This window comes from Filicampus tigris, chromosome 8 (assembly GCF_054856515.1).
Source record: "Filicampus tigris isolate MCC_2025a chromosome 8, RoL_Ftig_1.0, whole genome shotgun sequence".
NCBI lineage: Eukaryota > Metazoa > Chordata > Actinopteri > Syngnathiformes > Syngnathidae > Filicampus > Filicampus tigris.
Genome location: NC_141224.1, coordinates 21500684 through 21514881, shown reverse-complemented (window position 1 = coordinate 21514881; position 14198 = coordinate 21500684).

The window sequence follows — 14198 nt, the reverse complement described above, 5'->3', positions numbered from 1 at the left end:
AGGAGCTCAGGGCTGTCCAAAAGGCATGGCTGTAATCAAGTCCACCCTTATCCAGTCCAAGTCAATTTCAAGTCACAAAGGTACACATCCATGTCAAATCTGAGTCACCAGGGTCAGAGTCCACAAAGTCCGAGTCCAAGTCCAGATGAGATCAAGAGTAAACCTTAAAGTGGACATCAACCGAAACACATTTTTTCAAGAATATGTTACCAGAAGGCAACACGGTGGGTGACTGTTTAGCACGTCCGCCTCACAGTTCAGAGGTCGTGGGTTCAATCCCACCTCCGGCCTCCCTGCATGCGTGGGTTTCTCCGGGTTCTGCGGTTTCCTCTCACATTCCAAAAACATGCACGGTAGGTTAATTGGACACTCTAAATTGCCCCTAGGGGTGATTGTGAGTGAGGTTGTTTGTTTGTCTCTGTGTGCCCTGCGATTGGCTGGCAACCAATTCAGGGGGTCCCCCGCCTACTGCCCGAAGACAGCTGGGATAGGCTCCAGCACGCCCGCGCCCACTTGTTGAAACACGGCAATATTGTGTTTGTGGAATATGAGTTAAGCAGCAAAATCCACCCATTTTTAGCCATCTCAGGGGGTGCCCTTTTTGTCACTTCTGTCGATTGAAAATGACATCACAACTGCTCAGGTCTCAGGAGGTTCAGAAAACAGGTCAGCTGTGATTGGTCGTTACCTGAGCCCCGAGCAATTGTGATATCATTTTCATGACAAAATGACCGGCCTCAGAGATGGCTAAACTCTCATTACATAAACCCAATATTTATCAGAATGCCTTGTTTCAACTAGTGGGCTTGCATACAAAATATTCTTGATAAAAATATGTTTGGGTTGACTTCTCTTTAAGAAAAGTACGTACTAATTTCACGACCACAAAATAAGAGAAATGTCAACAGCATGAACACTCTTCTTAAATGGCACAGAACCCTTTGCTTTATTAACCGTGTCTGCAGATGAAAAGTTTTTTGAATGAGGAGGATCTTAATTTTCAGGAATAAAATCATATGGCCAAATATGAGACAAATCCGAGTGAAATAGGAAGGAGTCAGAGTAAAGTCCAAGACAACATAAAAATATGTCAAGTCTGGACTCTGCAAGGTGCAAAAAAGGACGCAGAGGTAGGCCAAGATCACCTGCAAAAAGAATTGTGAGGCCAAAATGGGACAGAGCACGCGTAAAGTGGGATTAAGAAGATGATGGCTACGGCCAGTCTCTGCTACAGACTTTATCCTTCCCCTAACCCTGGAACCACCCACCAGCCCCTGTACCGCTTTCTCTTCTGGAACATGTACAGGTGCAACCTCTTCCAAGTCTACACAAACAGACCTAGAGGACCAGACAACATCAGCTCCAGTGTACTGAGCAGGCGGCAAGGGCCTTCCAGTACCTCTTCAACCTCTCTCTGAGGTTAAAGAGGGTGTGACCTGTGGAAGACCTCCTGCATTGCCCCGGTACCAAAGAAAGAGTTTCCAACAACTCTCAATGACTAGAGGCCTGTTGCGCTCACATCATGCACATGTTCAAGCGGCTGCTTCTCCAGCACCTTAGGTCACTGCTCACCCGGACAGCGTGTAGTTCACCTACAAGCAGCGCATGGAAGTGAAGAATACAATTATCTTCCTGACACACAAGGTCCTATCACACCTGAAGAGGCAAGGTAGCACTGTGATCGTCATGTTTTTCGACTCTTCAACGCCATCCAGTCCTGACTCCTGAGGCTCAAGCTGCAGGATATGTATTTGGTTGTTTTATTTGGATCTACCCCTTGAGATGAGACATCTGTTTTTAGAGGGGGTCCGACATACAAAGTCAAACATAGCAACACAATACGAAGACAACACAAAACACATCCCTACCCACAATTACTCACCCCCCCCAAACCAATCACACAAAGATACATCCTACATACATACACATCTACACACATATACTGTATATGCATACACGTCATTCATAAGAAACAGTAAATTAGACAATAAAATCCAAATCAACCAATATATTTAAATAGATACCAATTTGAATAAATCACTTTTGTAGGCTTAAAGGCACAGACACAAAGGTGCTCAGTTTTCTCTTGGGGGACGAAGCAGGGAAAGTGGAATGATATAAATTATGATGGATAACTTGAATAAAATCACCATCGGATTCGCAACACGTGCATACCAGCCCATTTTGCTTGCACAACTATGGTGATGAATCAGAATTCATCCTAAATAACAGTGCCTGCCTGTGTCACCCTAATTTGTATAACCAATGCCCATTTTTTTAAACCCCAAAAAGGGCATTCGTTTGATGGATCTCAGCTAATACGCAGAGCATTAAAAAAAAAAAAAAACAGTTGCGAGAGATGTAAATAACTTCCTCAGGCTTTATCCTATTTTCAAAAGGTGCATATCTAAAAGTATGTATCAGAATATAATAATGATGTCATTTTTAATTAGTTCCCAATTTAATTGAAATTACAGAATGCAGGACACAAAACACACACACATTATTTTTAATAATTATTTTATTTAGTTATGTATTTACTTATTCATTCATTTATATATTTAATATATTTATTTATTTAGTTAGTTTTTCATGATTTCAAGAGATAAAACACTATTCCCCGCCCTATTTTACTATTAGTTGTACAATTGCAAAAGATCATTGCAAGTTTAGGGAATTGAGTGGAAACAAGTCCCATGTTTGTTGTTTAGAGTTCTCTCCAACTCGGGCTTGGACATTCTTACAGAGTTAGATCTGACTGTCAGTGGGTGTGCAGTCCTTTGCTGCACTATCAATGGTTTCAGCGGCCATCTGCTAGGACTGATGGGTCCTTATACTTACCATGACCACCAGTCAGCTTCTGGGAAAGCATGGTTTCAATATACAGAAGTGGATATGAAATCTCTGCGCACGCCCATTGAAACAGCACGTTTTTGTGAAAGACCAAGATTTACAAACTTTGCCAAAAATGACCCAGAAAACGAGGGCGTGTACACATGCATTGCTCTCTCTTTTTTTTTTTTTAAACGCTTTTGAAACATGGCCTTAAGGCCATATTAAGTTTAAAATAATGCTCTATTATTTTATGAATATTAACAACTCAGTCATTTCAAGTTTGAAACCTGTTTACTAAAGTCTCGTGGTGTAATTTATAGTGGTATAGACACTACATGCAACACATGAAGCCAGTGTCTGCTCATTTTAGTGCGACAATTACGACCGTGAAAAGGAAGGAGCAGACACTGTGTTACATATATTATACCTTATTAATGTAGGCGATATATGCCAATGCAGTGACTCAGAAGCTTTTCTCAATGTACCATTAACATGATGGTCATTTTTTGAAGTAATGAAAAATGACAATGCGATCATTTTTACCATACCTGCCTTTTATGTATTGTTGTTTTAAATTATAGCCATCATTTACCCATCATTACCATGTCCCACAAAATAAATATGGTTTCATATATATGTAGCTCCAACCCAATACGCTTCCAAGCATTCTCTTTAAGCTTGAAATCCTGTGTGCCTCATTCTAATGCGCCATTTTCCTATTCCGTGTTCCTTGAACATCTTTGTTGTAATATGTTGTGAGATACCACAAAGATTCGATGGAAGAGTGCCCATTAAAATGTTCTTGGACAACCGCGTGCTCCTCCATTTTTGCAATGGCTCTGCTCTCTCTCTCTCTCTCTCAAAGATGTGTGCCAGCAATGTGCATGATGGCAAATCATTTCTGTTCAAGTGAAAACCTTTGATATTGTGATCATTTTTGCATTCTTTGAAAGGGCAACAGTTGCGTTGTTGTACTAAATGAAGTCTGACCTTTTGTAGTAAGGGTGACTTTGTTGTCCAAGCAAACAAATGCAAGGCAACTATTTAGATTAGTTGGCTGACAAAGTTTAAAAAAGGGCTGGACTAAGCATGGCAGGAAGTGGATTTTAGTCCGGCCCACTAAGCGACCCTCATACGTTTGACGTGGTTGTGAGGCAGCCAAATTTCATCTCAGCCTACTCGGTGAAAGGCTTCTCTTTCTCTTTGCGTGTAGGAGGGGAAGTGTGGAAAATAAATAAATAAGTAACTTGTTGACTGCGACTTCATGTTGTCTGTTGGACCCAAATACAATACGACAAAACCAACCCGAGGGCTCGCAATGGCACTACTAGTGCCGCGTTTGAAGCGTGTCCACAGCGGGTATGAATAATAAATTAGAAGCTAATCATCTTTAAATAAACCTCTGCCGTTAGCATCCCTCCCGCGGCGGCGTCATGCACGTGTTTTTTTTTTGTTTTTTTCGGGCGGGGATGCGGAACGGGGCGGGGGGTGATAAGTTTTATGAATAAAGTTGGGGGGTCGAGGCCGGAAGGGTAACCAAGGTCAAGGGTGGAGAGTCGCGGCCGGACCGGCAAAAAAGGGTCAAGTGCCCAGCTCTGGTACACGCTTATGTATCTCTGGCCCTTCTCGCCGTCCAATCATTCCTCTCTCACTCGCACACCCCTCCAATCAAGTGAGTCACGTGATGCATGCAGGAACCTCGGAAACAACACAACTTAGCAAAACCGAACTGGGACCACAACAGATAACCCAATTTGTTACGGTGTGTTATTTTCTCAAAAAGGTGTATCATGTCTTCTTATTAAGTCAGTTTTTAACATCTTTCTTCAGACCTTGTGCATTTTTGGTGATCAGCATTCGTTTTCTTCAGAGACGTTTGACTTGATGACGTGTCAGCAGGCAGCCGGCGTGTTCGGAAAGCCCAGCAGCACCAAAACTGCACAATATCTGAACAAAGTATTTTGTTTGTGTTTGCTTGTTTGTTTGTTTGTTTTTTGTTTGTTTTTTTTGTCTGATTGTAGTTTTAAATAGTACGATTATTGTAACCGAAATATTAAAATAAAATTATATAGTCACTGTCGGCTGAAAATCTCGGAAATCCAAATATGGTCGAATTCATCTTTATCACAAATCAATTCTAATGATCAGTCCCTACTTTGTCTGTAATTTTTATTGCAATTCTAGACAATTTTAAAGCGGTGAAAATAGCAAATACTCAAATAAAGCGGGATTTTACGGCCAGAGGTGTGTGCAACACAGTGACGTGTCCTCCGCCTGCTGAATGCGGATGTTTTTTTTTAGACAATAACAAGTGAAAATAGTAAGGTTAGCTGGATTACGTTGGCTTGTTTGTTTAATATGGATCGATGATAAGCTTTGTTGAAAAAAGCCCCCCTCACGTGCATCGTGAGGTAAGTCTCCGTTTCATTTTAATATGCACTTTAGACCCGGTTAGTTGGAGCTAGGGCTGTTTCGATTTTGCCTAACAAGAAAATCCCGATTATTTTCTCTCAAACACGATTTTTTTACGACTACGATTTCTTTGTAAAATGAAAAATAATGAAAAATGAAGTATTTGGAATGTCTTTTATTCAAACTTAATTTTTCTTTCTTTGAACGCCAAATACCATTTTAATTTAATACACACAGAACAATCCATTGGGATTAACAGCATTTTACTTACACAATAGATTTCAGATCTGTTCTTAATTAAACCAATAATGAATGAAGAAAGTGCATATACCATCTGAAATGAAATCATCAACATGAGAGAAGGTAGACAGTCAAGTCTGTAAACCAAACAGTCTGTCAGCAAGACATTTTGCCAACCATCTGGTGACCAGCCTTTCACCTTTCTCCCTGGTCTTTCTTAAACGTAAATCAATGATTAGTGCAAAATTGTCACTCAATAATACAATGCACTGTCAATGCACCGGTTGGACGAGAGGTCCGTTGTTGAGGAGAAAAAAAGGGACGCCTTTCAAACGTTGAGTAACTTGCTCACGGGTTGTATTGTACATGCGGGGCACACACTACACTACAGATCTATATTTGCCCGATTTATTAACTAAACGCTCACTTGCCTGAGCAAATAGCAGAATCGCTGGTAGCCATGGATGTTGTTGTTGTTGTTGTTGTTGTTGTTATTGGACTGCGCGTTCGTGGGAAGAAGCGGAAATGCAGAGGAAACTACGGTGGCTTAGATGTTTTTAACATCGTTTTATCCAGAAAATTCGGTTTCGGTTCAAATTCGCTAAATCGAGCAGCCCTAGTTGGAGTGTTGTTTTACTTACCGCATCACTCATGGCTTTAAACCAGAAAGAAGGTGTTTTGTGAAAGCGTTGTAGCCCAAATGAAGTTGACCAAACCGGGTCGAAATGGCTCTTTGAGTGTGAAAGGTTGCCGACCCCTGATCTAGACTTTTTTTTTCTGGCCTATGTGTCCCCTTTGACTTGTTTCCTGTATGAGACTGGACAGCGTAAGACTTGCACTGCTATACAAATGAGAATGGTTAAAATTATGGAGGTTTGGGCTGGATTTATTTAATGCATATCAAGTTAACATTTGCTGTCACAGGGAAAGCAAATGTTGTCTTGATATCAAAGTAAATGACAAGGGGACACAAGTACAGTAGAATAAGGCTCCAGGCACCAGCAAAGCCACTGTAGAACAGAATGCAAATTCTTGTGCAGACAAAATGACCCAAGGTTGGGAATCAAGTCTGAATTATTAAAAATAAGACCTAGGTAATTAAAAAAAAAAAAGGAAAAAGTCAATGATTTTTCTCAATTTTGGGGTGGCCAGTGTGTGTGTTTGGTGGAAACCAAAGAAAGAGATGATAACAAACTTCTTTTTTCCGGCAATGCCGGAAACAAACGACACAGGCCATGTCACATGTTCCTCAGAAATCTATACCACGGGTTACCGGTTACCAGAATCGAGAATCGTTTGAAATCAAAATGAGGAACCGGAATCGTTAAAATTCAAATGATGCCCAACCCTACCTGTGTATAATCAATGTTCCTTTTTTTCACATGGATTCATCTTTTTCCCTCACATGCTGTGACTCTCTTCCTTGTCTGTACATGCCACATTGCTTGACTTGCATATTTACTGTGGAAAGTCTCTTTTTTTTTTGCTGCACAATTTCCTTCTAACATGCAGACAGCTGCACTTCAGCACCACAGGGTTTGAGTTCAAGTCTAAGTGGACTTCAAACAATTGACACCATTCCTTATCTCTTTATCAAGACAGGTAGAGCCTATGGCATACATAACACAAACGGTTGTGAGTTCAGGTATCGCTGAGGGACTTCAGGAGGTCTTCAGAGCAGGTTGAGGCAAGCGGCAGATGAAAATGTCAACCAAAGTCAGATTCTCTTCTTGTTGTATAAAGATTTATTCTCACAGAGCTGGATGTCAAACAAGTCTTATGTCTTAGGGGATGGCTAGATTAGAGTAAATGTAATGTGCATTAACAGTTTGTCCCTCACTCAAGCGAGTCAAATAACTTTGGCCCTTAACCTGCGCACCATCAATCTTGTTTTCTGGCTGCAGCCACTTGGACATCTGCATTATGTCGGCCCCAGTAGTGCCTGATGGGGATCAGTAGTCATTTATCCTTCATGCTCTAGCTTCTGCTGGTGTGCACAGACAGCTGTCATGCATGTTTATGGATTCCTTCCCTCACTCTTTCATCCCCGCAGAGCTCAACCACAATAAAAGTAAGGAGAAAAGGAGAACAGTTTTCTTGGCACAACTGCGCCACTGAACTGGAATTATTGCATTTTCAAACTGTGTTAATGTTAAGCTACTGAGATGGCGGACCCGGAAAGAAAGGCGAATGACGGACGACGTAAGGATACCCACGCTGCAGACAGATGATGAATAACAGACGCTCAATTTTTAGTAAAATGCCCAGCTCTGATTATTTGTAGATGTACAGGTGTGACTGGCTAGTCCGATGTGGGAATGGCAGTCCCTGTTGCACAGGACACAGATGTAACTTGATGCAGCAACTTTTTGCCTCGTACTGCTGAGCAAGTCTCTTCACACTTGGAGATGCCTTTCTGCACAGTCTCTCTCCAGGTTGACCGCTCGTGGGCTGTTGCTTCCCAGTTGTCCTGATGAACGTTCAGGGAAGTCCCTCTCATACACATCTTTGAATCGAAGCTGTCGTCTGTCCATTGGATGTTTTCCTTGCACAAGTTCTCCGTGAAGGAGGTCTTTGGAGATTCATCTGTCGTCCATGCACGTGACATGATCGAGCCAATGCGTACGTCTGTGTTTCAGCAACGTGTACATGCTAGTGCTTACTGCTCTTTTCAAGACAGTGCTGTTTGGGGCCTTGTTTTGCCAGCTTATGCTCAGAATGAGTCATGTGAAAAGCACTGAGCTTTGGACTCGCTTCCATACAGGTGGGCGTTCACGACGCAGGCTATGCAGATCTGGATTTTTGTGTGCTCAGTCAGCTTGCTGTTGTCCCATGCTCTCTTTGTCAGTCTAGTCATGGAGGAAGCTGCCTTGCCAATTCACTTGTTGAGCTCTGCGTCAAATAGAAGGTGTTTGGGATAGTTGAGAGCAGGTATACAAAGTCATGCCCGACATCCAGTGCATGATCATCGACGCTAATAACTGGGGGAGAGTCAACATCCTGTACCATGACTTGTGTTTTCGTAAAGATAATGGTAAGCCTGAAATCTTGGCAGGCCTCGCTGTAGCGAGTCATGTAGGTCCTCAGCTGAGTGGGTGGTTACTGTTGTGTCGTCAGCAAAGAGGAAGGGAGGAAGTCACGTAGGCACCTCAACTGGACTTTAGTCTTTGCTCTGAATCTGGAGGGGTTGTAGAGCTTTCCATCAGATCTAATTCTGAGGTAGATACCTTCAGCTGCGGAACCAAAAGCATGTTTCAGCATCATGGCAAAGAAGATTCCAAACAGAATGGGAGCCAGTACACAACCCTGTGTCACTCCACTCCGTCTATTGAGTGGTGTTCTAGCCCCAAGAATAAACATTACTTTGGCTGTGTTTTTAAGCTTAATGTTGCAACACCATCAGCAACCTTGGAAAGGGACCAGATCGATCAATACAATAAAGGTATTTCTGTTTCAAGATATTTCTTTATACAAGTAAATTGAGGATATCAAAAGGTGCAAAATGTAAAGCATTGTAGATCGGGGATCAGTCGTAATCTCCAAAATGATACCAATGCAAAAGACAATGCCAGTGGTACAATTTGCTGAAGAACAGACATGTTAATTTGCTCGCCAATAATCCATGTTGTGTGTACTCTTGAAGGCACTGCTTATATCACATAATGATTTAAAAAAACACACGAGGGAGGCACAGAGTGATACAACAAGAGAGATGAATGTGTATGACTTAACAGATGAATGTGTATGACTTACATTTTTGTCTTGTATGCGTCATGGTATCATGGATGCCGTAATTGTGTATCTCATAAATCTAAAACTCCCTGCAGTGCTGGAACAGCCAGACTTTAAGTTGGCTCACAAAGCTTCAGTTTTGCATCCACGACTTTCATTACAAATACTTGAAGTTTGAAGGTACTTGTCAGAGAATCAAGTAGCTGTCTTGATTGGCTGTTTGTGAACAATACGTGTCCTGGTCTTGCTGTAAAAAGCCAGCTCGCTCGTGGGTTGCAAACTGAGATATTTCCCATATGTGCTGTGTCTCTATGAGCCAGATCCATGTTGAACGCAATTTAATCTGCAACACTGAATGTTTGCGGTAAGATCCAAAAGTTCTGTATTGGTTGGCTAATTGTAGGTGATGGTGTTTCCTGTTATAGGAAGGGACATTCTGGCAAGATCACAACTCAGGGTCACTGCGATTACAACTAATGAGAAGCAGAATCAAATTCCTCACGTCTGGAAGCCAAACACACAGGGAAGTCATACAACAAAAGGGATGGGGGGGTGAGGAAGGGATGGGTAAAATAAAACAGATCAGTCCAAATATTGGCATAAAGTTTATTTATTCAGGTGAGAGGTGACTGCAGCCACAATGGCTGAAGCTCTGTGGTGGGCTAAGTGTCAGTGACTGTGTTATCGTGTCATATAAGACCGAACGACTTAATGTTCAACTCGGCATGTCAAGAAAGATGAACACATCTCTGCTGTCAGATTTATGCCTGCGGAGTTGTGGCAGGTACCTCTGAGGTCTTCTCTCACTCCAAAAAGATTCAAACATTTGAATTGGTGTCTAGCAACGACATTAATAAACACACAAGGAGAGTTGTTGAAATTTGCATACAATATTTTGTAGCCAAAATGAAGAAATCCCAGTCCACGGAAAAGACGAAATGTGATATATGGTATTTGGTCACCTCTTGACAAAAGGTGGAAGTTAACTAACCCAATATGCCAGATGGTTTACTTCCCAAAGCTCCCTGGGAAAGTGCTGATATAAGCTGCTTGGAAAAGGGCAAGTTCTTCTAGGGCTGTGCTTTGCTCAAATTCATGACAAAAAAAAAAAAAAAGAAAAATCCAACTTTGAAAACTGCTACAGAATCGATAGTAATTACTTCAAAATGTACTGGTGCTTTCTGTATTTGTACCACATACATCGCTGCCACCCTCATTTACATTTGGGGAACACTAAAATGTCCAGTCTGTATTTGAACAGAAAGAAATATATTTGTGTAAAGCTAGACAAGATACATTTGAACAATTGGTTATTTCTTTTCAAGGCATCCTCAACTGGACAAAATCTTTATATTTAGGAATCTTTCTTTAATGCTTTTGTCTCTCCTCATCTACATATAGCATCACTCAGTGTAATCTCTCTAACCGTCTGCCTCACAACTCCCAATGTTTTTGCTGCACAGATTTTTCTCGAGTTGTTGAAATTTGTGAAGCCATTGACTGGGACTGCTGGAGTCCAGAACAACAAAACCAGTCACATGAGCGCCTCAGCATGAACCGGACCGGCCTACAAATCAAATACAATGACCTCATGAAGCACAGGAGAGAAGGCCTGTCCTCAAGAAAAACACATCATCCTAAGTGGAAACATTTGAAGTGGAAGCACTGTTGGACTGCTCTCAGTACCCAATTCCGAACAATTCAACAGGGGTACACTAATTCAAATTCCGCAGCACAGTAATTCATTTCACATGTATCTTGAATGAAATACAGCAAGTATACTCACAACTAATAACAACCAAAATGTAACATTATTCCTTTGAAACTACACAAATCACATGCAGAAATTTAATACCAGGGCCCGAGCCACAGATCAGTTGTGGTGCAACACATTTGGGTGTATCATTTTCAAAATTAAAAACAAAAGCAAGAGAATATTGTAATTTGAATGACTCAATTAAATGTTATTAATTGTGCTAAATTTTAGAGTAATAACTTGACTATTGAGTTTATTCTAAATAAGACCATATTTCAAGTATATGCCCTTTGCATAATTTATTATTTAAACAAAGAAGTTTAAGTTGCCGCTCAGTGACGGTGTCTGTGTGTGTGCCCTGCGACTGGCAGGCGACCAGTTCGGGGTGTAGTCCGCCTTTCGCCCATTGTCAGCTGGGCTAGGCTCCAGCACCTCCCCGCGACCCTGTACAGGATAAGCGGTTTGGAAGATGACACAACCAAAGTATTGCAGAATATACACCTCAAAAGCTGCACACTTGATTTGCCATTATGCGTGACATTACACGAGAAATCAATCAACATGACAAGACTACAAATTAATAAGAATCTAAATGATTGCCATAATTTCCAGACTATAGAACGCACCTGATTAAAAGCTGCTACATTTAGCCATAAAAACAAATTTGCAGATACACTGTCCGCTTCGCACATACACTGACCCGCAGGCGGTTCTTTCATCCTTGTGTTGCGTCTCTGCGTGGCTTGGGAAAATAAATTATAAGTGTCCAATTGAAGTGTATGTTATTTGTCTCAAAAACGTGCATCATGTCTTCTTAGTAAGTCAACGTTTTTAGCCACGTTCATATGTTGCCCTAGATCGGATACGTATCGTTTTTTTTGCTATGCAACCGCAGTTTGAACCGCCAATTTGCATTTAGCCGACATTGACGTCATCCGAGCCCAAAATCCGCGTGGGCCGAGTGCTGACAGCTGAGAGATCGGATCTACACAGTTATTTTGAGTGACAATATTGACTTTATATTTGACTTTAACGTAATCCCACTTGAAACATGAAGCATAAAGTGGATATTTATGGTGATGGTAGTAATTCAGCCATGGCTCAGTACGGCTGATTTTTTTACGCGTAGTTATGACGTGACGTCATCTTTAGTGACGCCTCCATGCAATGAGATTGAAAAGCCTCGCCTCATCATTTCCCCTAATGTATTTCTACCTCCTACCGAATTGCTACAGTCAAAATGCCCCAACACACCAGACCACATTTACTTGCGTAAACACAACATCGTCTCTTCTTCTGCGGGTGCGGGTCACTTTCGGGCGCATATGTTCACACATGAAAGAGACCAAGGTCACATTTATAATGTAATATGAAAGCTTACACAAAAAATATTGGATTAAAAAAAAAAAAAAAGACAGCAGTTTACAGTCCTTCGTAAAGATGAAAATGACTTCCCAGCCCTGATTTGCAGACGCTGCATGTGCAGGTAAACCAAGTAAAATAAATATTCAGACAGTTATTTTGCAAATATTTATTTTCATTGTTCAGTGAAATAGTGCTATTTTTTCCATTGTATTTTTAAATTCAGGTCAAATCTACACGCTCCGAAAGGCCAAAGGATGACGGCTCATGGCATTTTTGTTTGCGAGATGGATAATTTAAGCTTAATAATTCATTTGAAAAAGACCTTCAACTCTGCAGAGTTTTCAAAATGATTTATTTAATGAATAAAATTTGATTTTCTGAAACATGGATGGACTGCATGCATTTTAGAAGCAGCACCCTATTTTACAAGTGTAAAGATATAAGATGCTGTACTTAGCATTACTGCTGAGAAGTGGATGGAGAAGGAGGAGAGGCAAAAAAGGCAAAGATACTGCCGGCGCGCAAACAGACACGATCGAGACGCTCTGCGTATGCTCTTTGCTCAACCACAAGGAATGCTGGTCTTTGTAGTACAGGAAGTGCTTGTATGTGGAAGTGCGTTGTTTGGCGCGAAACCCATCGCAAATACACAAGCAGAGGTAAACATGCTCAGAGACGCAGCACAAAAGCACACTTTTGGAGCGAGGAGGAAACCGGCATTCATTCATGTGGTGCGTGACATGAATATCAAGTGTTTTATTGACAGTTGTAAGTAGGGCTGTTCGATTTTGTCTAATAAGAAAATCCAGATAATTTTCTCTCAAACCCAATTTTACGATTACGGTTTCTTTGTAAAATAAAAAATTATGAAAAATGAAGTATTTCTAATATATTTTATTCAAACTTAATTTTTCTTTCTTTGAACTCAAAATGCCAGTCAATTTAACTTTAAAAACATAGGACAATCCATTGGGATTTACAGCATTTAACTTACACAATAGATTTCAGATCTGTTCTTAAATAAACCAATAATGAAAGAAGAAAGTGCATATACCATCTCACACGAAATCATCAACATGAGAGAAGGTAGACAGTCACTGTCTGTAAACCAAACAGTCTGTCTGCAAGTCATTTTGCCAACCAACCAGTGACTAGCCTTTCACCTTTCTCCCTGGTCTTACTTAAACATAAATCAGTGATTAGTGCAAAACTGTCACTCAATAATACAATGCATTGTCAAGCTTAAGTCCGGCTGGACCAGAGGTCCGTTGTAGAGGAAGAAAAAAAAGGGACGACTTTCAGACGTTTGAGTTACTTGCTCACGGGTTGTTGTACATGCGGGGCACACACTACACTACAGATCTATTTTTGCCCGATTTATTAAAACTAAACGCTCACTTGCCTGAGCAAATAGCAGAATCGCCTGGAGCCATGAATGTTGTCGTTGTTTCGGACTGCGCGCTCGTGGGACGAAGCGGAAATGCAGAGGAAACTACGGTGACTTAGATACACCAAAAATAACAAAATCGAACATGCCGATTTGAACGTTTTTAACATTGTTTTATCCAGAAAATTCGGTTACGGTTAAAAATCGCAGAATCAAGCAGCCCTAGTTGAAAGTAACAAGCCGAAATGACGTCCATTTGAGTCATGACGCCGTGTGTCGCCGTACACAGTGGGTTATTCAAATGCCAGAGCAACTCTGTCCGCTCAATCACGTAAACGGGATATTCAGAATGTTTCAGAAATCGGAATTTTGACTAACCCGAATATTGACTGCATGTAAACGTAGTCACTATGATGATGGGGACAAAATGGAGGATGAGGCATAGGCGTTGTAAAGTCGAAAGACCATAGG